Source organism: Pelodiscus sinensis, chromosome 21 (genome assembly GCF_049634645.1).
Source record: "Pelodiscus sinensis isolate JC-2024 chromosome 21, ASM4963464v1, whole genome shotgun sequence".
NCBI lineage: Eukaryota > Metazoa > Chordata > Testudines > Trionychidae > Pelodiscus > Pelodiscus sinensis.
This window is the reverse complement of record NC_134731.1, coordinates 23,609,480-23,629,951: the sequence shown is the minus strand read 5'-3', so window position 1 is coordinate 23,629,951 and position 20,472 is coordinate 23,609,480. Positions and strand designations below refer to the sequence as shown.

General features: G+C 42.6%; 1 long non-coding RNA gene across 2 annotated transcripts in view; it reads left to right on the top strand.

Moving 5' to 3' along the window:
• LOC112543555 (uncharacterized) overlaps positions 1-20,472 on the top strand; it is a 93,384-nt gene that overhangs the window by 47,289 nt on the left and 25,623 nt on the right. Inside the window, exons 3-4 of one of the 2 annotated variants that reach the window (XR_003086780.2) lie at positions 5,031-5,147; positions 12,103-12,235. This is a non-coding gene — a long non-coding RNA (uncharacterized LOC112543555). Of the gene's footprint in view, positions 1-5,030; positions 5,148-12,102; positions 12,236-20,472 lie in introns of those variants that run through there. The other variant, XR_012897080.1, reaches the window with a different exon arrangement.

The window sequence follows — 20,472 nt, the reverse complement described above, 5'->3', positions numbered from 1 at the left end:
GGTTTTCAGTCTATCACAAGAAACCCCTTTTCTCCATTTTTTTTGGAATTGCTGGTAAACCAAAAAAATTATTGTCCACACAGTTTTAAAAATACATGGCATATGCCAAAACCATACAATCATAAGAGCAGAGGCCTGAAGAACCAACTTCTTCAGGAAAGAACCAACCAATTTCTTTCCCAACTTCTCTCATTATAAGGTTTGAAGAAATGATTTTTTGAAGTGAACTGAGAATACTAAAATGACCCAAAGTTAGCATGGGAGGTATCCATAACTAGAATGATGTGACCTAATTTTCTGTGTCCTAACAAACCTCAACAGTTGGATTCTAGAGCCAAATTTCACAGCGGGCTTTTACCTGAAAAATAGTCCAAATGGAGATCCGGATATGCTCAGACAGTCCCAAAACTTCTCTGAAGTTCAGATATGGGTATGTGTTTTGTAGTTAGAGCCTATCTGATTCCCAGTGTTTCTCTTGAACACAGAATGTGTGTTAGAGCTAACGTAAGACAAGTGTCTTGAAAAAACTATTAATATTTTTCTCAGAATCAATTTTAGATTCCTTTGTGTGGGAGGAGGTTTAGTCAAATAGTTGTCACCGGCTGTGAACTAAAGCTGTAGAGACCATTTGCCTACAATATTTAGGCCTACCAGTTTGCTGTATTAGTACTTCATACAAGCTGGTCATGGTTAAGGTAGTCAGGTGATAGCTCCAGGTGCATGAATTGCTCTTAATAAACTATGCAGCAATTACAGCCCACAGATTTCTTCCTGCTGTAGCAGCTGCTGGGCCGAACTGAAGTAGCTAAGAATTCTGGGAAGTTCAGTTGAATGAAATCGCTTTAAACACATTAGGAGCCTGTACGATTGCCAGTTAGAACGTATAAAAGCATGTTTTTTTTAATTGCTAAGAGGGTAATTTCAATCGTCTTTTTCAACTGATATTTGCCTAACTAATGTGCGGTTACTTCATGCAGTATTTCAAGATGGTTCGAACGCTAGTTCTGCTAGTACCTTAATGCTTTTATGATGATTGAATTGGTATTTCCAAGACCAAATGTATCCAGTGGGGTTTGATAGAATTAGGTGAAAGATTTCAAGTCCCGAATAGGAGAGAGTGAGATGTCTAAATGAAACTGTGGTTCTGAAAGGTATTGCATGGGAACAGCAGATGCTTTATCTTGTGCTATCCAATCATTGTTATCACTGGACTTTGTCTTATGAACTTCCTTAGAGAAAAGACTAAAAATGTGAATTGTGTTAATAACAGGATGGGAACGGAACAGGCGAACCAACAGAGTTGTCGGGTTCATGAGTAAGGTCGGAGGAGACCCAGCTCCATGCTTCTGGAAGAGGCGGGGCCTTCGGGCAGAAGAGGCAATAGGCCCATAGAACCACCAGGACCATGCCCTCCTCAGCACCATCCAGAACAGCCTGGCTCTGGCAGCAATTTAAAGAGGTTCAGTTGGCAGGCTTCATATGGGATGTCCAGGGCTGGGTGAGGGGCTAGTGGCTATGTCTACCTAGCAGCGTTATTATGGAATATCATCAGGTATTCCAAAATAATGTCGTGTGTCTACACAGCACACCTGCTATTTCAAAATAAATTCAAAATAATGGGCTTCTTGCTCCAACTCCTGTAACCCTCATTGTATGAGGAGTCAGGGAAGCTGGGGGAAGAGTTAGGGTCTATCTCAAAATAACTGCTCTCTCAAAATAACTGCTGTGTAGACAGTGCCAAACACTGAAATAACCTCTTTCAACTTAAGCTGTGCAAGTAGTGTAGCTCAAGTGGCATCACTTATTTCAAGTTTAGCCCTGCTGTGTAGATGTGCCCTAAGGAACCAGCTCAAGAAAAATATCCACGTTCAAGGGAACGCTTCAGTATGAGCTTATATTTAACAGTAGCTGAAATGCTGTCGTGAAAGGGAAAGATTTTAAGCATGTGATTAAGCGTTTCTCTGAATTTCTATAATCGGATGTCCTATTTAATTTTCAAAAAGGAAGGGATGTTCCTGGTAATTGCAAACTGGTAACTCTACTTTTTTTGTTGCTAATATAGTGCAATAAATATTACTTTTTTTCTAAATGCCTGTAACAGAGAGAGAGAGAGAGAGAGATCGCATCTACAGTCAGATCAAGCATGATAGTCCAAATGCTTTAACCCTTCTGTAAACGAGGGAGAGACTTCATACAAGCCCATGAGCAAACCAGGCAGCTGTTGCTCATGGGTGGCACCTTCAAGTGTGAGACCTCGGTCCTCTAGGTGGACATGGGAAAAGTGGGGAGTCATGGAGACCCCAGTAGTCCTTAGCAGCATATCTGAGTGCTATATGTGATGCATCTGGGCTTTACCCAAAGCTTGATGTAGAAGATCACAACCCAGGGGTTAGACGGTTGAATCTGTCACAAGAGAAGCATGTTGTTCCCACACAGTATACAGCCTAGAGGTGATGCTCCTAGCAAAGTTGTCCAAATGGGACTGGAGCTGGTGTTTTAGCATGTCTTCACCTTAAGGAGCAGATTGTGCAAGGTGCTGTGTCACCTGACATCAGGTGACGGGTTGGACAGGACCAGTGGTTCCATGGTACCTGATGCTATACACACAGTTTCATCCAGCTGAGAGACTTGGATGGTTCCTGTGTGCAAAAAGTGGATTAATACAGGGGAGCAAAACTCTTCTACAGAACAGCACAAGGCAAGCCCAGAATTTCCTAGTGTCTTTGCACTGGCTTCCCTTGTAGAACCAGCTGATTTGTGAAAGGGATTGTTTCTTGTCTTGATTTTCATCAAGGTCTTGGTAAGATATTCCTTGAAGTCAACGTATCACTCTGATTGATTTTATTTTTGTAATGAAATGACAAAGTAGTGGATGGAAGAAAAGGTACTGTTAGGCTCTAGCAGGGGTCACATGGGAAGTGGTGAGCTATTACAGTGATGGACAGCAGTATGAAACCCTACTATAGATCTGTTTTTAGACTAATACTATTTAGTATCTTCATTTAATAATCTTAATGATCAAGATAATTGGAGAGGGTCTGTTTCCGGTGAAACATCTGAGCAGAGTAGTGAATGTTTGAAAAGATGGAGTGAGGAATAAAAAATGCATCTGTGAATGAGAGGCATTACTGCATGAGCTCATGAAACATACGAACAAACAAACACAATCTGAATTCCACATGTGGGGGTTGATGACAGAGCCTAAATATAATCCAGGGACTAACAAACTATGTGTATTTTACTTGATCATCTGTGTCCAGGATTTAGCTGCTGTGATCATACATAATATATATCCCCACTCCTCTCCAATACAGAAGATCAGCTGCTGGTTGTATGGGATAGCAGAGGGCAGGTGAATCAAGGCATTCCTTCCAATCCTATGAAAATCTGCATTTCTTCATTGGCAGCCTCTAAGGCAGTGATTCCTAAACTTTTTCCCATGGAGGAACCCCTAAAATAATTTTTCATATTCCGAGGAACCCCTACGGATGAAAACGTTTGCTTGGCCAGAAAAAGTTGACAGCAGGGAGCGCAAATCAATTACTGCTAAATTTTTTCAAGAAAATGTATTTGTAAAGAGCTGTTATTATATATATATATATATATATATATATGTCAGCTTACATTGTAAGAAAAAAAATTGGAGCATTTTTCCTGTCTTTTTTTGTATTATCTAATCTTTTTTTTTCAAATATCAAATACCCTCCCTCTCCTGCCTCACTCTCTCTTTCTCTTCTCCCCTCCCTCCTGCCTCTCACTCTTCTCTTTCTCTTCTCTTCCCCCTCTTTCCTCTCATTTGCGGAGCCCAAATGGCTGCTTGCTCCCTCACGGCAGCCCGGCTGAGCGGTGCAGAAGTCAGCCAAGCACCAGGGCAGGAGGTGAAGGGTGTGACAGATGCTCCAGGCCCCACCCAGCGTTATTTATTCCACGATTTCTCGCGGAACCCCTGATGATGGTCCGCAGAACCCCGGTTGGGAAACACTGCTCTAAGGATCTTGCCCATAATTGGTATAGCTCCATCAGTAGATTCCTGCAAATCTGTGGATATCCGCATTCTATCCATTGGTATCTGCATCCGTGGATGCAGATATCTGCTGCTCATTTTTGCAGCTATAAATGCGGGTACAGAATTTTGTATCCATGCCCAGCTTTATCCATCAACATCAATACTGGGCATGTGAAACTAAGATTCCTGACAGTAGGAGAGCCTACTTAGATAGGTACCTAATTAGATAGGTAAGCAGACAGGGAAAGGGAGGGTATGGTGACAATAGGATAGAAGAAAATGCGGGGAAGTATGGTTAAAAAATAAGAGATTCTGGGGATGAGCATAGCAAGAAAAAGGCAATGCTACTTGTCTCAGAAGGGCAGAAACCTGGATTCAGGATTGGAGAAGATATATTTTGAAACCAACATCATTTGAAATTTGGCACTTCTGTGCCTTTGTTCAATACTGTACTGTTATGGAACCCAATATATATGCAATATCTCGTCTCTCCTGAGCACAACCAAAACAGCCATTCCTGTTGATGGGAGGTTGGCTAGCTCTCACCACCACAGAGCAAGTTCCAAATCTGACTCTGCACCATTTTGTGAATGGACCAGTGCCATGTATTTGCCACAGGACTAATTTTAGCACCAGTTTACTTCTGGTGGTATTGAGACAGTCAGATTGTCCTTGTTTGGAGAATTAAAAGGCTGTGCAGCGAAAATACTCTAATGTTGCTTGCCGCTCCTATTAGCAGATGCCCTTCATTCTGGAAGGCCTGTGCATGCAGTCGAATTCTTTTTTGTAATGTACTACTAGTTTTAAAAGAAATTTGGCTTTGCATATAGGGCATCGATGGGCGGGAGGCGGAGTCACAGGACACCCAGAAAATGAAAACTGAGAAGGGAATAGATTTTTTTGTGGTGGTTTTAAAACAACTAACAAATCTGTAGAAGGATTAGACAATAAAAAAAAAATTTGCAGCTTGCTAGAGTTAGTCCCTGCTGGATGGCTGACACTATATCTACCTGCATCTCCACAGGTATCAGGAGATTGTATCTTTCCTTGCGTGTGAATCACCACTCACGGCCAATTGGAGTGGCAGGAAGCAGTTCCGGGACACCCACAGCTCGATCCCCTGACACCTGTGGAGGTGCAGGTAAATATAGAAGTGGGGGCCTGCCAGGGGCTAACACTGTGGACCGGATTTGGCACATGGGCTGGAATTTGCCCACCCATGGATTAGCTATTGAGATGGATAATCAAAACATCCATATATATTGTTATATAGACAACTGCACTAGGGTTTGTCTACACAGAGTCACTTGGGAAAGTTAATCTGAATTAACTGCAGCTGTGGATTTTAAATGGATGAGTTAAATTGCATTCCAACCCTTGATAAGCACACTCATTCAGAATTCAAGCGTCCTTAATGTTTTATCTGTGAATTGAACTAAACCAAATTAAAACCACTTTAATTCTGAATGAGAGTATCCACCCATGGGTTTAATGCAGTTGAACTTGTACCTTCCTTTGAACCCTGTGGCCACTGCCAGGAATCAGATATAGAGCTTAGCTGGACCACAGGTCTGCTCCTGCAGGTAAGTCCCTATGCACAGTGCTGTCCTGGAGGAGGAACTTCTTAACGATGAGACAGTAATTAATGAATTATGCAGGCTGCATATTTAAAACCACCTATGTTTGGCAACTCTGCCCTAGTAAAACTGGCACACCCAATAGGAAACAGGCTGTGTGCCATCCTGACAGATGGCTTTGGAAGTAAGTAGCCAGGAGGCTCTGTATGAGCATCAAATGCATTTGTTGAGGGCAGGATACTCAGCCAGAAATATCAAAGTGCTTTTCTGCCCAGAGATGGTGAACCTACATGCAAGAGAATGTCCTGATACTCCAAGTATTAACGGGATTATCTATGAGGTTAAATCCATAGCTCCAAAACAATGTTTCTGGAAGGAAAGTTTTAGCTGGAAAATTAGTTTGCTGCGGGGTTTCAGAGGAGAAAGTGTATTACTATGAGGCTATGTCTAGACAGCGGCGCTATTTCGGAATACCGGAAGTATCCCGAAATAGCTATTCTGTGTCTTTTCATACACCTGTTATTTCGAAATAGCACGCCTGTTATTTCAAAATAATAGATTTTATGGTGTCCCTGTAACGCTTATTCCACGAGGGTTAAGGGACGTTTCGAAATAAGATATTTTGAAATTAGATTGAAATAAGATACACAATTTGCGTAGCTGAAATTGCATACCTTATTTTGACTTACGGGTGCAGTGTAGGTGCACCCTGAATGTTCTAATTTTTGTAGCTTTAATAGGATTTCAGTGGAAGGGACTCCAATGTTGAGTGGTCAGATTATGGCCAAATTAGTGACTATGGCATTTAAAAAAAAATCTGATCAGCATTCCTTCAAGTAAGGTCATCAGTTGTCTTATAATCACAAAAAATAATCTTGCTCTTAGTGAATGAGTAAATGATCATGTTTTATTTTGCATAGTAAAGTGAAAATGAGCGCTTTCCTTCTGAAATCTCTTGAATTTAAATACAATGTTTTAAAGCTGGAAATAACTGTATAGGCGAAAAAACGGTGACTTAGCAAGTGTAAAATGCAGCTGGCACATAAGGAAATATTATCTGTGCTGATCTGTGGAGCCGCAGCACGCACTTTGAAATGTGTAATTACATTGATTAGCTGTATTTATGCAGTAATCAGATCAGTGTCGGGTAAAGTGAGGCTTTTACTTTGTGACATAAGGAGATTATTTTCAGAGTTTGTTAGTGCCAATATGATAAAAAATAATTGCTGATGGTCATGTGGTAGAGTAAAAGCATGTTGAGTGACTAGCTGCTAGGTTTGTTTTCTGAGGCACACTGACCTCATGAGACACGCTTGATCAAGGACATGCATGCTTTGCAGAGAAGTCAGGGTCACATTCTCCTGCATTATCTATTTATTTATTATAATGGCAGTGCTTGGAGGCTGTGACTGAGATTAGATAGCCCTTCCCCCAAATAGTTTACAGTCTACACAGCAGTCTGAGACAACGGGTGTGGGAGAGGAAATAAAAGTATCCACGCTTGACAAATTGGACACTGGAGGCACAGGAAGACTAAGTGACGAGCACAAGGTCACAGAGTCATTCTGTGGCAGAGTTGGGACAGCCCCATGCTCTCTTGAGGTCTTGTGCTGTTTTGAGTTTTATTTTCCAAGTAAAATCTAACTAAATTACACATACACATACATGCAAAAAGTTGTTTACTGTTACTTAAGGTTCCGCGCACCAACAAATTAAATCACTCAATAGCAGGGAATACAAAATGAAGGATTAAAACAGATTAAAAGGTTGCAGAATCCAGTGCTCTCAAACTGCAATATGTCAGAATAAACATTATTATGCAACCTTAATTCAGCCCGTGTGAGAGTCTGCATTAGAAAACAGCCTTTCATCGTACATATGTAACCCAGAGGCACTGAGGTCACTGATAAGGCAGAATGAAGTCTGCTTTACAGCATTCGTTGAGAATAAATTGTGTTTTAGCTCATGTTTTTTTGGCTCATGGCTTTAGCCCCTAAGGTCATAGGTTCAGTCCTACTTGCTGTTGACCTGGATCTATTGGCTTTACACTCAAAAATGACTACTTATGAATAATTTAACTGGTTCAAGTTTTCCACGGTATGTTTACAAAAAAAGGTGCTGAAGAAAAGCTGAGAAATTGAGGTACAGATCTTGGAAAACAGTGAAATCTATTGTGAGAGAGCATAATGTGCAGTGTAGAAATTCTGCTGGGCTGACCTCTTACTCTTGGTCTAAATATCACCGTCTACATAAGAAGATGGATGTGCCTACTCCATCCATTTTGTCTGGAGCTATTAATCAAGTTCAGCAGAAGAAGCACTGTCCTGTACAGTGGATTGTCAGTTTTACAGTCATTGAGATTGACAGGACGAGGCAGCAGCCTGTGATAACTACACTCTAAAGGCCCAATTCAGCTGGGCTCTTAGGTGCTTAACTCAAATGTTTGAAGAATCCCAAGGATTTTTCATTTACTCCAAGGGTATGCAAAACATTGTATTGACCATTTTTGGTTTCATTCCCCCCCCCCCCCTTTATTTCCTTCCTTCCTCTATTTTCATTTGTTCTCCCATGTTATCACAGAAAAAAGAAGTGCCTTGGGAAATTACTGGAAATCAGTACACTAAAAAGACTGCATTTTTCATTTCAGTGATGTGGGAAAGACTGAACATTGAAGGATAAAATGACATCTGTGACTATTTTAAAGGCTGCGTCTCAGCAGGAAAAAAAGGAATGAATTGCAAAAATGTTAGCCCATTCTAATTGGAAAGACCATGAGATGGACATGGCACCAGAGCTAATGCCTGACTGAGCATACTGCACAAGGCCAAAGTTTCTGTTGACATAAATTCCTCCTGAGGGGAGAGGCTAGTCAGGCTTCCTGCCAGGAAAGTGCCATTTTATTCCTATCAAAGCGTGTGCCATGTACACACTATTTTCCTGGGACAAGCCCATTGCTAGGAATTTAGCTGCTGCTGTACACGGACTAATAGCAACACAGTGAAATGTTCTGAGCTCGAGTTTCCAAAGGGCTTCTTTAAAAATCAAGGCTCGGTCTTTCATTGTAGTGCTTCGTATAATTTGTGTGTGCACTGTAGGTTTTTTTTTTACAAGAAGTGGAAGAACTAGAGACTGAATGCGTGTGAGGGGGTAGAATTCTGTCTTCAGGGAGAGAGTAGAGCGGGCATACAGAGAAGTGGAGATGCTTGCAGAACACTAATGACAATTAAAATACTTCCCATGGACACCTTGGCCTTAAAAATATATCTATCTATAGGAATACTACCCAATAGACACAGGTGCTGTGAAACCTGGGCTATCACCATTGTGATCTACTTCTAGGCTGCTCACAGACCGAAAAACATCCTCAGTTATTCCTGCATCAAGCACATCATTTATTTTATCTTATTGCATATGAGAAAATTGAGACCGAGAGGTTGCGACTTGCTAAATAAAATAACATAAAGAATCTGGAATTTGGCTTTCTAGAGTGTCTCAAGACAGTGAAGTGGAGGAGACTTGTAGATGACCTATGCTCCACTCGGAGTACGATGGTTTAAGAAGAAGAAGAAAGAATCTGGAATGACAATCCAGTTGTGCTGACTATCTTGTTTTCGTATTGCCTAGGGAGGGACTAATAATAATCCAGATAATCCATAATGAGGAGGATCCATAATTTTCCTTGTTTGACTGAATTCCAAAAGTACTTTTTATTATTTTGAAATTAGAGCAAATCCTGGTATTTAAAAGAACAAAGCTGTTTTCTGATATTTAGCCTGTGTAATACTTGGATAGAAATCTAATGTTAACTAGCTCAAAAGCACTGAGTATTATGTCTGTGTAGATGGATCAGTGACAAGAACAACAATGGATCTTGCAAAATTCAAATGCCTCTGTAAATCTAGGACTATATTAATTCAATACATTTATTGTTGCGTGCCTTTTGAACTCATATGCTCATTATTTTGCTTGATGAAATGTCCTGAGGCTGTATTTGCTAATGTTCAAAGGAGAGAACTTGTGATCTCAGTAATGCAGGTGTAATTTTAATCAGACATGCTCAGGCTCTCTGTAGCTTTAAAAAGTCGAGTTCAGATTTGATTGCACTATTGTCAGGCACGTAACGCCTTATACTTGCTGTAAATTATTAAAACATGGTCACCCAGTGGGAACACCGTTTTCCTCTTGACCTTTATTATTATTGTTTGTTTGTATTGTGTTAGTGTGTAGGAAGCCCAGATGTAGACAAGGATCCCATTGTGCTAGGTGCGGTACAAATCCAGAACAAAAAATGGCCCCAGCTCAAAACACTCAGTCTAAGCCCGAGCACCTCTCTTTCCTTTTGATAGAAACGTCTTTTATTCAGAGCCTTCTCTTTTTCTTCTCTTTTTGGAGTTCTGCAATAATGGTTTTTCAAATACTTTGCGTGTCAGCATTCCTTACTGAACTTGGTACAGTGTGAGGGTCCTTACTTGATTTCAGGGGGCATTTGCTTGCATTAAAGTCCTTTGAAGCAGAAGAGACTCTTGTAAGTCAAGGGTTAGTTTCCCTTTCTAGTCAAGCATGCCAAATCACAGTTCTCGGTCTTAATCTAAATTCTACCTAACGACTGGCTTGGTGATAAAAACTGAGAAGACTGTGAGGCTTGCTACAAACTCTGCCGTGTCTCTTTTGAGCCGTCTCTGGAGTGGGGACTCAGCAGTCAATGGCTGTGTCTACACTGGCACGATCTTGCGCAAAAGTGTCCGCTCTTGCGCAAAAACTTGCTGCCTGTCTACACTGGCCACGTGTTCTTGTGCAAGTAAACTGACGTTCTAATGTATGAAATCAGGGCTTCTCGCACCAGAACTCTGATGCTCCCGCTCAGGAATAAGCCCTTTTGCACAACTGTTCTTGTGCAAGATGCTAGTGTAGACCGGCAACATGAATTTCTTGCGCAAGAAAGCCCTATGGTTAAAATGGCCATCAGAGCTTTCTTGCGCAAGAGAGCGTCTACACTGGCATGGATACTCTTGCGCAAAAGCACATGCCAGTGTAGATGCTCTCTTCTGGAAGAGTTCTTGCGCAAGAAGCTGCCAGTGTAGACACAGCCAATGTGTATTAGTTTAGGGTCAGAAGTGAAGAATACTGTGCCTATTGGAAATACCCTTTTGAATGTATAGCCCAGTGCAGTCTGCGCACTTAAAGGAAACTGGTGCAAGTGACCTCAATCAGGCCTTTTCTGAGCAGTCTGAAAACCCCTTTGCAATCACTCTTGCATGCCTATTTGAATGTGCTTATAAGGCAGAGGTGGACAATAAAATGGAGGCGGTGCCCCAGGGTTAGCCCCTGTCAAGCCGCTCCTATATTTAGAATCCTAGGGCTGGAAGAGACCTCAGAAGGTCATCAAGTCCAGCCCCCTGCCCAAGGCAGGACCAATCCCAACTAATCCCAACCTGCCCCTCCACAGGTACTAGCAATTGCAGCTCCCATTGGCAGCAAATTTCCTTTCCCTGCCAATAGGAGCTGCAGGAAGCAGCACAGACTGGGACCCTGTTTCCCACAGCTCCCATTGGCTGGGAATGGTGATCCATGGCCAACAGGGGCTGCAGGCACCCGTCCCTGCAGAGGCACAGGTAGATATCGCAATGGCAGCCCACCAGGGGCTAACCCTGGCGGGCTGGATCTAGGCTGCAAGCCAGTATTTGCCCACCCCTTTTATAAGGTAATTTAATTTTAACCTGTGTGAAATCATCCATTTAAACATGAATTTTCAGATGCTGTGTCTAATTCCTAATAGCTTTGCTTTTTCTGCACTACTTCTTCTGTGCCTTGTCTGAGGTAGAACTTTCAGAAGATTACCATCAAAGAAGCCAGCTGTGAATCACTGATCCTTACATGCTGGTGTACCTCATGTTTAATCTACCTTATGAGGACTGCAGTGGGGAAATCATTTTTTTTTATGGAAGTCAGTGTGACAGTTCAGCCACTAACAACAATAAATAATTCAATCAACACTGTTCAGTAAATTATAATGGACATTCCCCTTGTTTTATAATTTTAGGAGGCTCTATCCCTTAGACTAGGTCTACACTACAGTCCTTGGGTCAGAAAAAGCTACGCAAATTGTCCTCCACAATTTGCATAGCTTTTTCCGATTGCTTTTCCGGAAGAGGCTTTTCCGCCATGTGGCCCAGTCTAGAAGGAGCCAAATGGTGGAAAAGCCTCTTCTTTCAGCGAAGCTCTTATTCCTCGTGGAACGAGGTATATAGGGCTCCCTGAAATAGCACGTTTGGTCTTCCGCAAAAAAAAGCGGAAGAGCAAACGCGTTCCTTGGACGTGGTGGAGTTAACCCCGCAGTGTAGATATAGCCTCAAGTTTGACAAATAATTGCATGCTTAAATAATTTCCACGTCTCCATATAAACAGCAAAAGAGAATGCAGAATTCCAGCTTCTTTAAAACAAATGTACTAGATAAGGGCAAATGTACTTCTCTCCCTTGTTTTGAAGAATTAATCTGAGTTTTCCCTCCCTCCTTTCAGAAATGGATTCTAGGTGTCTCTGAATTCTTCTGCTTCATTTTCCACACAGTCAGGACAATAAATGCTCCAAATAACCACATCCTATTCAGATAGCCACTCTCCTTGTAGCCATCTTTTAGTTTATAGATTTGCGCATCGTTTGGAAGTCAATACATTACCAAATCATTGCTGAGAATATTTCAATGACCCAATGCCGTGCTGGAGGAACCCAGGCTGACACATTGTGGGAGATGAGGACAGGAGTGGTCTGAGGCGGGCTGCGGCAGCTGACGCCCCCGCCTGCATGGCCATCAATGGAGTGATGTCATCATTGGCTGCCGTTGAAAGCGGTGCTGTAGGTGACGGCTGAGTCGGCCTTAAGTCACGGATCACCCCTGGACGAGGATTACCAAGAAGTGAGTATTGTTTTCTGGTTGGGAATGCATCGATTGATGCTAACTTCTTAGTTTTCCCTGAGACCGTAAATAAATCTATTTTGACTCATGTTGTCTTTCTCGTGAGGCTGGTGGTAGCTAGACCAATAGAGATCACCCTGTAGGAAACATGGACACTTTGGATGGTTCAGCCTAGTGCATTGGTCAGGATGCGTCGCTCCCTAAACACAGAGTTCCTCCACTGCGCGATCGCAGTAAAACCCTTGAAATACATTTCCCTTTCCTGAGTGGGAAGAGGGAATAAAAAGCTAGAGGAGACGCTTCCAGTAATCTCTCTCTCTCTCTCTCTCTCCGAACTTATCGATACAATTGAACTGTTTTATTCTCTTCTTTTGGAGCTTCTTTTACCCCACCCCATTCTTCTCTCCGATATTGTGACTGATGCTGACAGAAATGATTATGCCTTGTGAGTGATCCTATAACTCAGTTCTCCTCAAGGAGAGATGCTATCAGAGGTGCTTCTGTTTAGCTATAGGGGTTGAAAAGAGCCATCTTTCTTCCTAGAAGAGCAGTTATTAATCTCTTACTAGTACATTTTCATAGCATTTGGGACGTTAATTTCCATACTGTGATCTTATAAAACCAGGCATTTGTGTCAGTTTTGATGCAGGGCAACATGCCGGAACATGAAAAAACGTAATTACCACCGTGGTCATTTGAATTGCTAACCAGATCCTGACATTTTCAAACTGGGCCGATTTCTTAGCGATCCAGAAGTGAGCATGGGTGCTACGCAAGATGCATTTAAATGAGGCAGCTCAACATTTAAGGCAGGAAATGAAGAGCAATTGCATCCCTGAAGCACTGCCAGAACAAAAATGCACTTTGCTGGTGTTCTGTTGCTAGCTGCAGATTGAATAGTTTTTTTGAAAGCCACATTCCAGTTACAGTAAAGTTGAGGCATTTTAAATCTTCAAGACAGATCTCTGTTCTTTGAGGGTATGCCTACACTACAGCATTATTTCAAAATATCTAATTTTGAAATAGTTTATTCGAAATATCTTATTTCGAAATAACGCATCTACACACAAAATGCATTTCAAAATAGCGTGCCCTCCCTGAGTGGATGTTGAATCGCATTTAAGGCTGGTTGGAACCAGTTTGGGCAGGGCATCAGGTCAGACGTTACCATGTGGCCAGGGCAGCCAGCAGGGCACCCTGGGAAGGGCTGGAGGCCCCCTATTTTGAAATAAGCATCTACACAGTGCTTATTTCGAAATAGCAATTTTGAAATTGGCACTATTCCTTGTGGAATCGGGTTTACCAACTTCAAAATAAGCCCTCCGCTATTTCAAATTAATTTAGAAATAACGGAATGGCTGTGTAGATGCTAGGGAAGGTATTTCAAAATAACTGCTGTTATTTTGAAATAATTTTGCTGTGTAGACATACTCTGAGGGATTCTACCTCAGTTGTAACACTCTTGTATTAATGAGCAGTAACACAAAACCTGTAGGACTCTAATCACAACTGTCCTATCTCTTATTTGTCTTCAGAACACCACACTGTCCATTTGCAGTGCATTGTACTATGGCTCCTGAGGTTACGCTTTGAGGAATGCCTCTCACCAAGCTGTGTTCATTGGGGCTGGCTGATAGGCGATAGGTATCTGCTCTCAGGGAGGTTGGAAAGCCCCCTTTTGCTCCTTAAGCAATGGCCAGTTGCTCTTCATGTACTTTCCCTGTGAGGTCACCATGTCGGCCTTTATTCATTGCCTTTGCTTGAGGGCTGCTTAGAGTTGTCCTGAGCTGCACTAGCAAGGAAGGGAGAGAATAAAATAGAAGCCCACAAAAAATCTCTTGATAATTTACAGTCCTTAAAAGTAAAGTAAGGCTTTTACAGGGGCACTAAAACTCTTCTTATGAAAAAATAATTCAGAGCCTCCCAGTGTCTAAAAGTGGCAGAGTAATGTACTTTTTTTTTAAAAAAAGTCATCTTATATTTTTTTCGCCTGTGGACCTAAGGAATGTAACATTAATAGGTAATGACATCTCTTAGTCCTGGGGCCACAGAAGACTGTACAAAAATCAGGCTATCAGTGTGAGGAAGCAAAGAAAAAGGAAGGAGCTTTTCTTTTCTCATTTTCAGGAGAAGGAAGAAGTGGCAGCTGCAAAAATAACTTTACCCTTCAGCTCAGTTACTATGGAAAAGTGGCACCAGTGGCACTAGAAATGGTGATGGAAAGCAGGAGACAAATGCAAAATAATTGTGCTGTCATTAATAGAAAATGGACCCGTTGGTGGCTTCTGTTATGGACAAACCACATCCAAAATGATACTCTTATGTCTTGAATTGGTGTTTCAATGGGGGAGGGCAAACTACAAAATCTATCTATCTATCTATCTATCTATCTATCTATCTATCTATCTATCTATCTATCTATCTATCTATCTATCTATCTATCTATCTAGGGTCACCTAGAGACTTATTTTTTAAATTCTTTCCATTTAACTTAATTTCATTTTGTGTGTGTGTGTGGAGGGGGGAAGGAGAATTTTATTCACATTTAAAATTGAGATAATTTAGAAATTACATTTCATTCGAAAATGTAAGTTGAAATGTTTCATTTAGACTTTTTTCCATTTTTTTTTTCATTTTTGGAACGGTGCTGACTTCAACCAGAATTCAGGAATCATTTCAGTCACCCTGAAACTCTATTGTTCAGCAAATGAAATTATTTGTGTGAAAAATGTCACTTAAACATTGCTATCTAAATATGTGCTGTTAATGTGGGGAAAGGTATTTGTTTTGATGACTGAGGGAGTTTGTAGCAACCCTTTTATTCAGGTTGCATTATGTTCTAAACAATTCATGTGCCCTTTTACTGACAAGCACTAAGAATTCTCCAGCACAGAAAAGGTGAACTGTTTTGGTTGAACCTGAAATGATCTACTCTCCCTTCCCCAATAAAATTGAAACTTTTCCTGTTGTAGGCTCCTTTCAGAGATCACACGTGAACTTTTCACATATAGGCATTTCACCTTTCCTGCGTGAAAGCCAGATTTGCATAGCTCCCACACTAGTTTTGTGCACTGAGCTATAAGTGTGGTCTTTATACAGTTTTATTTGTTTCTAAAAAGGTGGGATTCCAATTAGCAGTCACTTTCATATTATTTCATGTATTTAGCCATTGGCTATTTCTACGCTACCAGGTTATTTCAAAATAACTCCTGAAAAAACCATTTTGAAATAAGCTTATTCCTCTTCCTAAGCAGGAGTAGTTATTTTGAAATAACAAGCCCATTATTTTGAAATAACAGGCTTGGTAGTGTGACGCTTGCCTTGTTATTTCGAAATAAGGGGAGTTATTTTGAATTAAATCCCCAGTGTAGACGTGCCCATTGTTACTTCTTTAAAGCATCCCAATGGTTATGGATGCTCTTTATGTAATATACAAAATATACCTTTATTATAAGATACAACCTGCTGGGGTCCAGGTGTCCGGTGTACAGCATCATTTGCCCCCTGGCATTGGGGGTAGGCTGCGTTCCCCACGATGCACAATGGCATCTGCACGTCCCCAATCGCAAACTCCCAGTGGGGGAATAATGTGCCTGCCTCCAGCTTTCCGTAGAGGCTCTCGTTGAGAAAAATCCAGGCATCGTATGCCCTGGTTGGCCACCCGACAAAAATATCCGTGAACTGTCTATGGTGGTCGACCAGAGCTTGCAGCACCACGGGGAAATAGCCCTTCCTATTAATATACTTGGCTGCTTGATGCTCAGGTGAGCGGATGGGTATGTGGGTCCCATCTATGGCTCCAGCGCAGTTCGGGAGGGCTGTGTGAGGGCAGGATGGCACAACCCTCTCAGGAACGGGGCTTTCCCCCAACCCCACTCTACCTCCCACAGCTCCCAACCCCCGTTTCTCGAGGGTCTCTCTTTTCCAGGTCCCCTCTGGATGGAAATAAGCCACTGCTGGTCGTCTCGCCGCTCCATGACCAGCCGGTCCCACCAGTCGGATCTGGTGTCCAGCTCCAAAAATGCCTCTCCACTGTGTGTGTGTGTGGTGGGGGGGGGTTGCCAGAGTGTAGCTCCTGTAGCCACAAGAGGGTCCCTAGAACAAGCTCGGGGTCCACGTCATGCAGGATCAGGAAGGCAGCTGGCACAAAGTGCTGCAGAAACGGCAGCCTGGCCGTGTGGAGCCATCGCATGCCCAGGGGCAGCTCAAAAAAGTGGGGCAACCACAGCAGACACTGCCAGAACTTTGCTGTCCCTGGAAGTCATTGGCTAATAGGAAAAATTATTTCCCTAGGAGAGTGGTGAAGCACTGGAATGGATTCCCTAGGGAAGTAGCGGAGTCTCCATCCCTAGACGTGTTTAAGTCTTGGCTTGACAAAGCCCTGGCTGGGTTGATTTAGTTGGGATTGGTCCTGCCTAGAGCAGGGGGCTGGACTTGATGGCCTTCTGAGGTCTCTTCCAGCTTTATGGTTCTATGATTCTATGAGGTAGCAAGCAGGCAGCAGAAGCAGAGAAACAGATGTCCAGGGGGGTCCCTTTAAGCGCGTGTCTCTGCAAGGCTCCGGCACCAGCACTCGGAAGCAACTGGTGACCTAAAGCTCTGGTGGAAGTGGTTCCAGGTGGCCTTTTATGCGAAAGAGCACCCAATCAGCCTGGACGCTCTCTTTCGCAAAAGGAGATCGCTTTTTTGATGCACTTTTGTGTGTGGACGCGCTCTTTCAGAAGAATTTTTTTCGGAAGATCTCTTCCTAAAAAACCTTCTTTCGAAAGGAGCCTGTAGTGTAGACGTAGTCTTTATTTCATGTAGTATTCCATTTTACTTCAGTTATGCCACGCCATGATCTGGCAAATACACGTGTGTACAGGCGTGAGCACAGTTACTCCACTGAGCTGACTTCATGCTGTTTTACGTAGCTGTGAGTTGCAACTTTCCTTAGGGTACTACTGTAGGCTGGTTACTGTGGAACTCGAAAATGTGGTTGCATATCTCATGTATAACTGGAGAGTTGCTATTGAGCAGACATTGCAGTCGTGATCAGTGGATGTGTTCAGTGCGGTCGCCACGGATTTGTATTTTTAGCTATGGCAGGAAATCGCTGGACTCGGATTCAGACTGGAGGGGAAGGCTTGAAGGCAGCACAGTGGTCACTAACCTCCATCGCTTTTCCCTGACGGGGGGCAAGGTGAAACTCTTCCAATGTTTTCTGGCAGGACTCGAGCTCCATGTCACCCCTCTGTCAAGAAGCCATGTCACCTCCAATGACAGCCATGACAAGAGAAAGTGGCTTGCAGGGATATAAGAAAGCATCACAATGAACAAAACTTGTCAGCTTTAATTAGCAGTGTTGAATTATGTCTTGAAAGCCGGTAGGAATGAACAACAACAACAACAGAAAAGCTGGTAGAATTAAAAACAGATGTTAGACTTTAACTCCTTTAACAACAACTCCCCCTTTGCTCCCCCCCTGCAAAACTATTACCAGCCTAATGTCAGTTTATGCCCAATTCTATTTATGCAGTTCTCATTTACATTCAGATTTAGGATAATATATTCAGGAAGAGAGTAAGTCAACGTGCGTTTTAATGAACAAAGATAGCTTTTTTTGGAATGAGCAGCTATTTCTGTCCTCTCTACTTCCTGCTCAAGCACCTAAACAGGATGGAATTTGAGTTCTTAGAATCATAGGGTTAAAACTGGCTGAGCAGTATCTTGAACTCAACACATTCCAGTCAGATTTGAAATTAAATAAAAAAGTCTGTGTGATTATTGCACCAGTTAGACTAATGGAAGGGGTTATGGAAACTGTTCTAGGGATTTGCTTTGGTAGTTCAAGAGAAAGCCCCTTAGCATGATAAAGCCAGTGATCCAGACGTTACTTCCAAGATTCATACATCTATTTGTAAGAACATATTAATCCTGCCCCTGTGTGGGTGAGAGTGGTTTTATACATCTTTTGAATTTTTAATTGCTAAATACCTTATGTTACCTCAGCCCTACACAGGCAGGCCCAAGCTATTGCATTTGTCTTAATTTTGATTTATGGCTTTTGATTGCAGTTTGTTCTCTGTCATGTTGTCGTCTTGTCGGTAGGCCCAAAGAGCACAGGGACTTGCCATTAATAATAAACTGGAAGTGGTACAGAACTGCAACTGCTTTGGGGTGTTATGAGACTTCTAGTTAACTCTTTCAGGGCCGTTCAGCATGCTGCCAGGCATTAGCTTTCTCTCGGTGTGTGAGCTCTTGAAGCCAAGCATTTGAATACCCCCCACACTGTCAAACACACCGGCGATGTCTACACTTGCGGCTTCTTGCGCAAGTAATATGCAAATGAGGCTAAGTGTGGAATATTGCGGATCCTCATTTGCATACCTAATGAGCCACCATTTTTTTCAGAAGAGGCTCTTACGCAAGAAGGAGCGTCTACTCTGCCCCTTCTTCCACAAGAAAAACCCTCTTGCGCGATGCCGTTCTTCCTGAAAAGTAATAGGTGTAACGGCATTGCGCAAGAGGGTTTTTCTTGCGCAAGAAGGGGCAGTGTAGACGCTCCTTCTTGCGCAAGAGCGTCTTCTGAAAAAAATGGTGGCTCATTAGGTATGCAAATGAGGCTCGGCGATATTCCACGCTTAGCCTCATTTGCATATTATTTGCAGAAGAAGCCGCGAGTGTAGACATAGCCACCATGTTTTGCAGGTGAGGTTCAACCCTGCTAGCTGAGGGTTGGCTGAGAAACTGGCGTTTCCTATGCCAGCCAAGGAAAAGGAATAGAATCTTTGCATCCCAGTTCTTCAGCCTCCCAGGTGATTTCAGTGTTCCACATACTCATCGCTTGTCTGGAAAGCTCATGACATTATCTATGTTTTTTGTTTATCTCCAAGGTGCTGCAGGACCATGGGTGGTTTAAGATTTTTTTCTTGTCTGGAAGACAAGTGTGCCCTTGTAGCCAAGAAGGCGAATGACATTAGGGTGTATTAGGAGGAGAAGTGATTATTCCCCTTTATTTTGCACTGGTGAAGCCACATCTGGAGTATTGCGTGCAATTCTGGGCCCCCCCAATATAGAAAGGATGTGGACACATTGGCGAGGATCCAGAGGAGGGCAACCAAACTGATTAGGGGGCTGGAGCCCATGACCTATGAGGAGAAGCTGAGGGATTTGGGTTTGTTTAGTCTGCAGAAGAGAAGAGTGAGGGGGGATTTGATAGCAGCCTTCAACTATCTGAAGGGAGGTTCCAAAGAGGATGGAGAGAGGCTGTTCTCAGTAATGATGGATGACAGAATAAGGAGCAATGGTTTCAAGTTACATTGGGGGAGGTCTAGGTTGGATATTAGGAAAAACCGTTTCACTAGGAGGATGGTGGAGTGCTGGAATGGGTTCCCTAGGGAGGGGGTGGAATCTCCATCCCTAGAGGTGTTTAAGTCTCGGCTTGACAAAGCCCTGGCTGGGATGACTTACTTGGGGTTGGTCCTGCTTTGGGCAGGGGGCTGGACTCGATGACAGCTGAGGTCTCTTCCAGCCCTGGGACTCTATGATTCTAAGATTACCTGCTTTTTCACGACTATCTGATACATACGGAAAAGTGAATTGTTCTCTATGATATAACTGCAAACCTTTCCTGCAATCATCAGAAAATGTCTTCCCCCCCCCCCCCCTTCCTGGTAACATGTGATGTTAATATTTCCCATTTGAATTAACTGAAACCTAAGTACCAAGTGTTAAGTGCAGCGGTATTTTGTGGTGACTAATTGGAATGTACCATCACAGCTATTAGTCATTGTTTTTGCTTCAGGCTAAACCTGTACTTGTAGAAGCAACAAATGCGCCAGTAAATTATAACTAGATGCTTGGATGTATAAATTCAAGTGTTTGAAAGGGAAGGAACATACTAGAAAATCTGTTACAATTCTCTGTTCCATTGCTAAATGCAGTATCCAGGAGATGAATGATTATCAATGATACATTGATGTCCGAACATCTT